The sequence below is a fragment of the Podarcis erhardii genome (assembly GCF_964252035.2).
Source record: "Podarcis erhardii genome assembly, chromosome: 7".
Taxonomy (NCBI): Eukaryota; Metazoa; Chordata; class Lepidosauria; order Squamata; family Lacertidae; genus Podarcis; species Podarcis erhardii.
In genome coordinates this window covers 53,788,987-53,801,188 of record NC_138511.1, presented here as the reverse complement: position 1 = coordinate 53,801,188, position 12,202 = coordinate 53,788,987, and the positions used below count along the sequence as shown (strand labels likewise).

The window sequence follows — 12,202 nt, the reverse complement described above, 5'->3', positions numbered from 1 at the left end:
AATGGAGGTCTTTCATGGACTATTTAAAAAACCACGATAGTCAAATGAAATTGCGGGCAGGATTCAAGATAAAAGCAGCAGAAGAAAAATGATGAAATAATTGTCGTAGAGAAACGTCTTGCAACAGATAAAGATATAATGCAGTAGAAAATGTCTGAGTAAAAACGCTTTGGAAACAGGGGTGGAAAGTCAATTTATGAATGAATGTAAATATTTGATATGAAGATTATTGTGAAAATGTTTGAAAATTTAATTTTAAAAAATATACTACAAAAGAAAATTACAACGAAACAGCAAGAAGTCAGAGTACAGATCGAGTATAAAAAAATCCCACAGAGGATTCTGAAAGTTTGGGGCTGGGTGCCTCTGAGGTGAGAGACAAGCAAGCGACAGTGTGTGAAGTGTTTCTGAGAAATCCCAGCCTTCACCACCAACACATTTCACTACATGCAAATCAAACGCTTTGCCTTCTTTGCTGCTTCTACAGGAGAGAGACGACAGAATTAGAACATTGGGGAGGTCTGATCAGCACTGCAAAGGGAAATATTGGCATAATTAGGAAACTTACTGACTGTCATGGCTTCAGTTGGAGACCCAGAAGATGACTACCTGAAGAAGGGCGTGGTCTTACATGAGCATAGTGGACACAGGTGGCTCTGCTGGGTCGGATGTAGTCCAAAAACAGCTGGAGGGCACCGGGGAGGGGGAAGGCTGTTTTCATGTGTCATTCTGCCCTCCTTTTTAACAGTTCTCATCTGGCAGCCTCCCAGTTTCCCCACAGATAAGGCTGTGGTCACAAATTGCTTTGTGAGTGGCTAATGTTATCTCCTGGTTCTATCTGGTGAGGGGAGAGGAAGTCAAAGTATTCTGTTCAAAAATCGTATTAGGCCAATATTTCTGAAGAAGAAATGTGCTGGGTGTGTGTGTGTGTGTGTGTGTGTGTGTGTGTGTGTCCCTTCACTTGAAAACGTGCCTTAATCTCAGAGCGGAATCAGCTTTTAGGCCTTCATTCTTGGTTACCTAGCAACCCTGTTTGCTTCTTGTTTATGGACGGCATTCTTCTGTTCTCTCGGCCACAGTGATGCATTGTCATTTAAAAATTTTTTATATATCAGCAAAAGCCCAGACCTTTGAACTTTGCCAGAACATACAAATGGCACCAAATTGCCACTCATCAGCAGCGATCCCTTTTAAGCCTGCTCTATTTATTTTTTAAGGGATCAAAGTGCCCCTTCTGGAGTCATATAAATCAAGGGCTCTTGAACACTGATCAGTGAGACTCACCAAGTCAATCTGAGTCCTTCAAAGGGTAAAGGTAATGTTTCTCTCTTGTGCAGCAGCAACAGATTGACTTTGTTTTTACTGCTAGAGCAGGGGTAGTCAACCGAGTGCCCTTCAGGTGGTGTTGGACTCCAACTCCCATCAGCCCCAGCCAAGATGGCCAGTGGCCAAGGACAATGGGAGCTGGACAACAATGTCTTGCGAGGGACCCCTGTTGGTGAATCCTGTCCTAGAAGAAGGATAGGCCAAGAGATAGCCCCACTTTTTAATCTATTTTATTTTGGCTTTATTCCATTTATTTATTTCATTCAATGCAATTTCACATATAAAAACAATTTCAAATTTAATTCAGTTACGGTCTGGGATAAGAACACCTTCCCCGCCCCGTGTGTGTGTGTGTGTGTGTGTTATAGGCTAGTCTAAGCTGAGTGGTTAATGTGCCTTTAGAACATTGGTGAGGAAGCCACCCTCCCTGATCACTTATTGTGCTTGCTAAGGCTGATGGGAGTTGTAGTCCAAAATTAACTGGAGGGCATGAGGTTGGCAAAGGCTGGTTTTATTATTGTTCTTTTAGTCACATTGCATTGCCACCTCTTTACATCAACTGCTTGAATGGGTGTTCTTGTCTAGCCAACTTGTTAATTAATGTTGATTCCTGTTCAGATCACAGAATACCAATAAACCTTTCAATTAATTTCACTCAGAATCTTAAATCTGAGGTTCTTGTTCATGGTTCAGTTTTACCCACTGAGATGCAAAGTCAAACCCGGATTAATGAATGATTCCTGGCTGTAGCAAACAAGTAATGAAGTAAGGCTAGAAGATGGCCGGATCCTACAAATGGCAGGGTGTTCAACCTGCATTTTGCCCTCCCCAACAACCCAGGCATCTGGACCATGGGTGTGTACACAAACAAACATGAACTGTATTTTGTGCATAAACAGTTTTTAATCAGTGTACACACATTGTCATCCTTGTCGTACATAGTGTTGGTGCATTTTGGTGTTTTGAAAGTGCCTTTTGGTAGATGATTGTAAGTCATCTTACACCTTACAACCCGTTCTGAGGTGCCCTTTGCCTTGTGGGGACAATACTGAGTGCCTTCTCACTGGGAACTTCCTACTGGGGAGGGTCTTATGACATTGTCTGGCTGTATTTGGTTAGCCACTCCCCCACCCTTCCATGGAGATTCACCTGAGCCATCTGGTACTCTGGACCTTGAAGATAATCAAACTGTTTTTTTAATTAAAAAATCCCCCCATGTATTGTTGTTGTTTAGTCATTCAGTCGTGTCTGACTCTTTGTGACCCCATGGACTAGAGCACGCCAGGCACGCCTGTCTTCCACTGCCTCCCACAGTTTGGTCAGACTCATGTTGGTAGCTTTGAGAACACTGTCCAACTGTGCCCTCCATCTTTCCCAACATCAGGGTCTTTTCCAGGGAGTCTTCTTCTCTTCTCATGAGGGGGCCAAAGTATTAGAGCCTCAGCTTCAGGATCTGTCCTTCCAGTGAGCACTCAGGGCTGATTTCCTTAAGAATGAATAGGTTTGATCTTCTTGCAGTCCATGGGACTCTCAAGAGTCTCCTCTAGCACCATATATTTCAGTCTTTGGAGAATTGCTTAAGTTTCACTAATGCTCTTTAAAAGGAGGGTATTCCATTAAGAGTTTGTATTCTGTAAGAGGAGAGGCAGAAACAACCAGAAGTAACTCTTCCTCGTTTGTATTTGAACACAACTGGAAAGGGTAGGCTTCTACCATTAAGTATTTAATATTTCTTAAGTAAGCTCTCCAGCTTATCAAAATCCCAAAGCTTTGATCAACATTTTGATATGTAATAAAAAATTCCTTCCAGTAGCACCTTAGAGACCAACTAAGTTTGTTATTGGTATGAACTTTCGTGTGCATGCACACTTCTTCAGATACACTAAAACAGAAGTCACCAGACCCTTATATATAATGAGAGGTGGGGAGGGCTATTACTCAGAAGGGTGGTGGGAATGGCAGGCACACAAAAGTTCATACCAATAACAAACTTAGTTGGTCTCTGCTACTGGAAGGAATTCTTTTATTTTGTTTAGACTACGGCAGACCAACATGGTTACCTACCTGTATTTTGATATGTAGTCATGAAGTTGCCTGTGTGGTACAAGCAGAGCCGGCCTACCCATGAGGTGGGATGAATCAGCTGCTTCAGGCAGGGAAAGCACAAGAGGTGACTTTCCTCCTGCCCCACCATTTCTGCCATTGGTGGATGCCCCTCTTGATGGGGGTGTTCTGGTGTGCCACTTTGTCGCTCATTTTCTTTGCCCCGGGGTGGAGAAGACAAGTGCCAGGGCCTTGTGGAATGCTCCCCCTCCTGCTGACTTTGGCAAGAGGGGGGCATTCTGGTGCACAATGGAAGTGGGGCATGCTGCAGTGGTGGGGGGCAGGGAGTGGCACATTCCTATTTTGCCTCAGGGAGCAAAATGGGAAAAGCCACTCCTGGGAACAAGGGAAGGAAACTTCTGGCTCAGAAATAAGCAGGGCCATTTCCCAATTTTTTGAGGGGTTGGAGGTAGTATTTTAACCTCCCCAGCTAATCCAACATGAACCAGTGAGAAGCATAGCTGTCAACTTTTCCCTTTTCTTGTGAGGAATCCTATTTGGAATAAGGGAATTTCCCTTAAAAAAGGGAAAACGTTGACAGCTATACAGTCATACCTTGGGATAAATACGCTTCAGGTTGAGTGCTTTTGGGTTGCGTTCCGCGGCGACCCAGAAGTAACGGAGTGCATTACTTCCGGGTTTGCCACTTGTGCATGCGCAGATGGTCCAAATGACATCACGTGCATGCGCAGAAGCGGCGAAACGCAACCCGCGCATGCGCAGACGCGCTGTCGCATCTTACATTCTGTTTGGGTTGTGAACGGGGCTCTGGAATGGATTCCGTTTGCATCCCGAGGTACCACTGTAGTGAGAAGTTACTCCTCGCTAAAGGAAACTGAAAGAAATTAGTGTGGACCAATGGATTTAAGGAATTATTTCCATTTGCATTTCTTAATGGTAGCACTTAATGCTTGCACGCCACCCTCTTTGTACACGGTTGGCCAAAAGTGGTCACTATATTGGAGATTACTTTTGCTATGCTCTAAGTCAATTTCAGATCAGCAGTGCCAAACAAAATGAGAAAAAGACTGGCCTCCTTCAAGTACTTGCTGACAGGAGAAGACAAGGCTATGGGTCCATCCTATAATGACATTTGTCCGCAGAAGCACTCCTGTGAAAAACAAGGCTATGGACACATGCTCCTGTTTGTAGCACAAATAAGTGGCCTTCGCTCAATACAGAATTGTGCATGACTGTCCTCAGCATGCTGCTTTCAGTCAAGATTGATTCTAATCCTGCAGTCCACAAGTGGGTGTGTGGTTACTTGTTATGCATTTGAAAATCTTCCCCTTTATTAGGTTATCCAGGCATTTTCCTCCCTACACATGGTGAATGAAGAAGGAAATGGTAATCTTGGTATACACCCATCCACAACATCATTGTGCAGGTCTGGTAGACACCCCCTCTGCCACACTGCTGGGTCTGCATCCATTTTCAAATGGACACACTGGGCGGCGGGGGGGGGGGGGCTGTAACGCAGAATCGTTCTGCATGGAACTTTTACTTTTGAAATGAACCTTGTTTGGGTAAGCGCATATTTCATGGATATTAAATATGCAATAGGTCCAGATTGTGTGCAGACTATGTGGGATGTGTGTGTGTGCGTTCAGTGTAGGATATAATGTTGTGTGTACACAACCCAAGATCAGGTAGGTTCCTAGAGAGAACACCAGAATATATTTTCAAAAGGTAGTCTTCAGCTAAGAAGGAAGCATTCCAGGAGGTTAGATATATTTTTACAAAATCTTTGAAATCTGTGTGTTGATTGATAACATATATAAATGTGCCCCCGTGTGGTGAAAGGAAGCCATAGCCATAGCCTTTTTATCCCCGATTTTCAGCAGCCAAAACCACCACAGCGGCAGCATTGTTGGTTAGATTGTATTATTATTTCCAAATCATATAGTGCTTTGATGAAAGTAAAAATGTTGCCAGCTCAGGCACCCCTTATGGCAGCCTGCCCTCCAGATGCTTTGGACAACAACTCCAATCATTCTCAGCCAGCGTGTGGAGCTGGGGTTGATGCGAATTGTAGTCCAAAACATCTGGAGGACACCAGATGTCATGAGTCCCATAGAGACATCTTAGAGGGAGTGACTGCATGCTAAGGAGGAATGGGGGGAGATCGGGGAGCCGGAGATGAGGGACCTGGATCCTGGAGAGGGACCTGGTGGGTTGTTGGGTCCCATGACATTAGACACCCCAAGACAGACATCACCCTTTGATGCCTTACCCTGGAAGCAAAGATCTCATCTCTTGTGGAGGCATCTGGGCCAAAGTCAGATGTCAAGTCAGCACTGACTCTGCCCTCATCTCCATGGATGTGTCAGTGCCAGTGGAAGGAAATTTCATGGAGTCAGCTTCTGTGGAGGAATAGTTGCTCTGAGGCTCAGAGCATAAACAGTACAAACAGAGTTGTCTGCCCTGCTCTTTAAAAGGAGATTGGGTGTGAATCAAGGGTTGGAACATTGCCGTAGCTATATCCAGCTATGTTTGCCATGCTTCACTTGTTTATAACCTGTAGACCCATGCTCGGCTGCTGTAGTGATTTGCTCAATAAAGCTCTCCAAACTTGCAGATGTGGCGACAACTCCAGTTCCAAGACTGAAGAGGAGAACCAAGTTGGTGACCCTTATAGGACATGGCTTATGGACCAAGCCTGTTTGTAACGTTGGCAAATGGTGTGGGAGTAGAGGTATCTAGTGCCCTGCATAGCGATATGCCAACCCCACAGCAGCCCTTGGAAAATGGCTAGCTTTTCCAAGGACTACCAATGTTACATTAGGCCTTGAGGAAAGTACATCTCCCAGAGGCTCCTGGAACCCTGGCATGGCACCCAAATTCCCCACCCCACCTAATGATTTCATAGCTGTGGTGAGATCTGAGTGGGGACTCCTTGCTTCCAGGGCTCTCTTTTAGGCACCGCACCCAGTCAGGTCTGCAGTCTTTAGCTGCATGAGCCACAGAAGGACTGCAGAAGATTGTTACATCTGTGGCTAGAATTCTGTAAAGTCTGATTTACGATGGCATCATCAGTCGTAAAGGTAAAGGTACCCCTGACCGTTAGGTCCAGTTGCGGACAACTCTGGGGTTGCTGCGCTCATCTCGCTCTATAGGCCGAGGGAGCCAGCGTTTGTCCGGAGACAGCTTCTGGGTCATGTGGCCAGCATGACTAAGCCGCTTCTGGCAAACCAGAGCAGCACACGGAAATGCCGTTTACCTTCCCGCCAGAGTGGTACCTATTTATCTACTTGCACTTGATGTGCTTTTGAACTGCTAGGTGGGCAGGAGCTGGGACCCAACAATGGGAGCTCACCCCGTCACGGGGATTCAAACCACTGACCTTCCAATCGGCAAGCCCTAGGCTGTGTGGTTTAGATCACAGCACCACCCAAGTCATATGTTGGCCTAATATGACAGGCAGAGGCAACTCCGGTTTTGCCCCACCTTTCTCTCTAGTGAGTTCTATAAGGAGGACACAGAAACTAAGGAGGAGGAGGAGGAGGAGGAGGAGGAGGAGGAGGAGGAGGAGGAGGAGGAGGAAACTGACAGGCAGGGCTATCTCCTGCATCATTTGCAAGAAGACAGGGCTGAGAGCAGACTGTGGTTGGTGTGACTGTGCCCCATTGGCCCTAATGGAACAGCCTCCACAAAATGTCAGAGTGGTTGCTTAGAAGATTTTGCTGGTGTAGCACCTCGTTCTTTCACAACCTCCATTTCTAGCACATTCCCTGAGTTGCTTCTGTGCCATTTGGGTCTTCCTTGTTGAAAACACGACAGCGTTTATTGTGGGTAATGGAGCACTGCACTTTTTTAATGGTAGTGGATGGCTTTAAATGCATAGAAAGATTTATGAAATTAGTCGGGCATGAATGTCTAAGAGAAGATTAAAGGTAAAGGTAAAGGTACCCCTGCCCGTACGGGCCAGTCTTGACAGACTCTGGGGTTGGTGCGCCCATCTCACTCAAGAGGCCGGGGGCCAGCGCTGTCTGGAGACACTTCCGGGTCACGTGGCCAGCATGACAAAGCTGCATCTGGCGAGCCAGCGCAGCACACGGAAACGCCGTTTACCTTCCCGCCAATAAGCGGTCCCTATTTATCTACTTGCACCCGGAGGTGCTTTCGAACTGCTAGGTTGGCAGGCACTGGGACTGAGCAGCGGGAGCGCACCCCGCCGCGGGGATTTGAACCGCCGACCTTTCGATCGGCAAGCCCTAGGCGCTGAGGCTTTTACCCACAGCGCCACCCGCGTCCCTAAGAGAAGATTACTGTGAGTAAAAACAATTATATACTTAAACAAAGGCAGGGAAGGGTTTTAACGGCATCTTAAAAGTTATTTAAATCTGGTTAAATGTGTGTGCGGGTTTTTTTAAAGGAAAGATTAGTTTCAGCAAATTACTCAACAAGTTTTTTAAAATAGGAAAATTGCTGACCAAGACATTTCTGGGTGGATAATTGTGCTGCATAATTAGAAGCATTTTTGAGGATCAACAAAACCCCTTATATTTAAGATGGACAGCTTTGGAGTTAAAAAAATATGAGCCCTTCTGGAAGGTGGAGCCAGGATAAGCCATGGTGGAGCCAAATCAGAACTTGGTGGATCTTGGAAAGGAGGCTTGTAGATCATTTACCTGGGTAGATCCTGGGTAATGGAACAGAGCCTGGTGGATCATAGAAAGATCCCTGATGTTTTTAACATGGGAGGGCATCCCCCAAATATTGGTGGGCTCCAAAGGGTCGGGAAACCAGGAGTTGGTGCCCCTGGTAGCTGTTCTGGCTTTGCTTTGTAGAATGACAGTGGTGTTATTGCAAAGGAACAGAGGGAGGAACATTGGTTTGAGTTATATGATCTCAAATAGTGACAGCAATAACATTCTGGGCAGGCAGGTGCTTAATCAGTCTCCGGAACCTTTGCCATATCTAATGCAAGCACACGCCCTGATTCAGCCATTAATTTTCCCTGAATGGTTTCCTCCAGCAAGCCTCTTCCACTAGTAATTAGACTGAATCTCAATTTGCATTTCCTGGAAAAGTGCCACTGCCTCCTCCAGGACTCTTATTCACCTAGCTGTGAGTTCTGTTTAGCCACAAACCCTTCAGGACCACACTGCAGTAGTGAACTTGCACTGATATGCCTGGGAATGATTCAGACTTCTTCAGTTATTGATCGATTGATCAGTTGTGTTTATAGATTGGGGTTCTGCCAAGGCACCCAATGTGGTTTACATTTTTAAAATCCTAAGACAAATTAATGATATAAAATCTAAAATTGGTTGGAGAAGAGGACAAGAAGACAGTATGACTGGAGCAGGCTCTGATGTTGTCTTGGCTTCCCTCCTCCACCTTGCTTCCCCCCCCCCCCGGGCAGATGTATAATAATAATAATAATAATAATAATAATAATAATAAAAAAGTTGATAGCTCAGTACTTGAGTCTATTAGCATTTAGTGACACTTCCATCCAGCCCTTTCCTTAAGGGAATCACAGTTCGATTTAAGCATACTGCCCATTAGGAAGTCCCCAACCAGATGGGCAGGGTATAAACAATAAATTGTTGTTGTTGTTGTTATTGTTATTAACCACCCAGCAGGTCTGCTTCAAAAAATGGGCTAAACAAATACCTCCTTCATCCCTAATTATATTATATTATACTCAATATAAAACGCATTGGGGGGGCAAAAATGAATAAATAAAAGAAAGTAAAAATCCCAACTTCACATATGCCTGGATGGGAACTCAGCCAGGGCCTTTTCTGCAAAAGCACCTGAAATTTGGAACTCCCTCCCATATCATGCCCACCAGGCACCTTCATTATTACCTTTTAGGCAACTTGCAAAGTCCTTCCTGTCTCTTCTTAATGGTATTTATTGGTTCTATGTGTAACATGAGCAGGAACTAAAGTGGTTTAGAAATGGTTGCATGGGGGGGGGGAATCAGTTCTGAGTGAGACTAGTCAGGAGCAGAAGCTCATATCCTGCACATGTCCCAGAAAAACTGGGAAATCCTGTTTGTATTGTGAGAGCACAGTGGCCATTTTGATTGCCATGATCTTGCACAATTTTGCAACACAATTCCTCCCCCAAAAAGTGCTTTAGGGGGGCTGTGATCTCGTGTAGCCATACCCAGAAAAGCTTTGGAGGGGGTGACCGCAGCATGAAATTGTGCGAGATCATGGCAACCAAAATGGCTGCTGTGCTCTGGCAATAAAAATGGGAGGATGGTGTCTGAGAAAATGGTGTCCTAGATTTTGGCTTCAAGGTGTTGGAGGGTGTTAAGTTGTGGGCGAACATAGTAGACGACACAGCGATTTCTCCAGAGCAGCTCTTTATTTGTAAGCTGGACAGAACTGAACAGCAAACAGCTCAGCCGGCCTGCTTTTATAGGCAGCCGGCTGTCAACATTGTAGCAACAACAACCCAGGGTTTCCCGCCTAAAATAACTGACGTGGACCTGAGTGAAAACTATCTACAGTATCCCCCTGCTGGCCCAGGGTGAGAACTTCAGTACATAACAGAGGGTATGGATGCTATGAAGGCATGACCAATTTCAGTTTTGTATATGGTTTGGTAGTAGCACGGTTGCTCTGAACCTGATTGTGGATCCTTTGTAATCTTGTAAATACTGCACTATGTCTCTCTCTTCCTTCCCTCCCTCATTGGATTATTGTTTCTTGACTGCTCTAGCTTTGTGTTTTATATATTATCTTTTGTTATCATCCCCCACACTTCCACATTTTTATATTTATTGTTGATAGTGGCCATGAGGCTTCAACAAGGCAGGATCTACATTTCCACACAAATAAAATGAAACAGAGAGATTCGCAAAGATGCTCCTGCATTCCTGTATCAATAGCAACAGGAGGATTCCCAGTCTATGCGGGAAAATACACCTCATGCCCTGGCCGAGCTGATGATAATGGTCACCATTCAAAGGACATGCCTGCGTTCTCCCTAAGCAGATTCCGGCCAGGCAATGTCACTCAGGAGGACAACACAAGAATCAACATATTGAAGAGGCCTTTAAATTGCATGGTTGAAAAGCACCAGCCCCCCCCCCAATTTCTCCTTTAGAAGAGCAATTTTATTTCTGTAATCAGTCCTTTGTGCAAATGTTAGAGAGTTAAGAAGAAGTGCAAACAAATGCTTATTTCCAACGGGGCCTTTGACATTGGCAAGTGACACATTGGATGTCTAAAGCTGCTAAAACGTTGAGGCGCACACCCAGAAAGCCATATGCCCAAAGTTCATTCCCAAGGCTGGTTCCATTTAAGGACTTGTGAATACTAGGCGGGTTGGGGGCATCAGACGTTGCCTGAGAGTTGGTTGGTGTGAGAGCATTTCTGGAACCAGAGGGACCAAGAAGGCTTCCTTAGATGTGCCTGACATTTAAGCTGGCACACCAAAGTTATTGGTTGTTGTTTTTTTAAATACTCTCAGTCAATCTGAGATCTCATGTTGAGGCCTAACAAAGACATATGTTGAGCTTAAGCTGTTAATTTCTTTATAAAGCAAAACCAGGACTTATGGGGATGAAACAACTTACTTTTTATAAAGCCAAGAGTTAGCATTCAGTCAACTATGCATTGTATATATAATCATGGCTTCAGTACATCAATACTATACTGCCAGTGTCCCAGAAAAACTGGGACATCCTGTTTTGTTTTTTGTTTTACTGTGAAAGCACATTAAAAATGCACTGCGAGATTGTGTGAGATCACGGCAACCAAAATGGCCTCCATGCTCTCATGATTAAAAAAATGGGAAGATGGCGTCCAGGAAGACGGCATTCATTATTTTGGCTTCAAAGTGTTGGAGGGTATGCTGTACCATGCGCTAATCTGCTGCCACAGATTACACACAGTCCTTGTTTACACTTTGCCAACAAAAGAAATAGGATTGACGAAGTGTTGTTGTTGATTACATTTGTATCTCACCTTTCCTCAAAGGAGCTCAAGGTGGCTTACATAGTTTTGATCCCCACTTTATCCTCACAGCAACCCTGTGAGGTAGGTTAGGCTCAGAGTAAGTGACTGCCCCAAGGTCACCCAGTGAGCTGCATGGCTGAGTGAGGATTTGAACCCTGGTCTCCCAGGTTGTAGTCTGACATGCTAACTGTTATGTACTGAAGTTCTCACCCTCGGCCAGTAGGGGGATATAAACTGTTGCGTTCTAGTGGAGCTCTATATAAGCAGGCTGGCTGAACCCTTCAGTTCAGTTCTGTTCTGGCCTGCGAATAAACAAGACCTGTTTGAAGAATCGCTGTGACGTCTGATATGTTCACCCACAACTTAACACTAACCACTATGCAATGCTGACTGGCTCCAGTGCTGAGACCTCATACACGGCTTCAGTGCTCCTGCTTCAGACCTCATACACTTCCCCTCCCTTTCTTTCTCAGGACTAGGTCACTTTCTTCCCGTTCCTTTCACAGCACAGCACGGCCGCCCACTAATGTCTGTTAAAACCAAGCTGCTTGTTAAAACCCCATCAGCCCTCTGATTCAAAAACTGACAAGCTTGATAGCTCAGTGATGGCACACAAGCAAGTGATGAGTCAGGCTTTGGCTTTACTTATCTGTCCAACAGGAAGGCCTACAAGCCCAGCAGCAGCTTCCCTTCTGACTGCTTGAGAATGGCTATGGGGAAGGATGCAGCTCAGTGGCAGAGCCAACGGTCCCCAGGTTCAGTTCCCAATGGCAACACCAGGCAGGAGAGCCACTGCCAATCAGTGTAGAGGATACTGAGCTAGATGGACCAATGGTCTGTTTGATGTG

General features: G+C 45.3%; 1 long non-coding RNA gene across 1 annotated transcript; it reads right to left on the bottom strand.

Moving 5' to 3' along the window:
* Positions 1-226: 226 nt before the first annotated feature.
* Positions 227-996, bottom strand: LOC309346701. Its single transcript, XR_014158731.1, has 2 exons — positions 569-996; positions 227-481 (listed from the first exon to the last, which is right to left on the bottom strand). It is a non-coding gene; the product is annotated as an uncharacterized lncRNA (long non-coding RNA).
* Between the last annotated feature and the right edge of the window lie 11,206 nt (positions 997-12,202).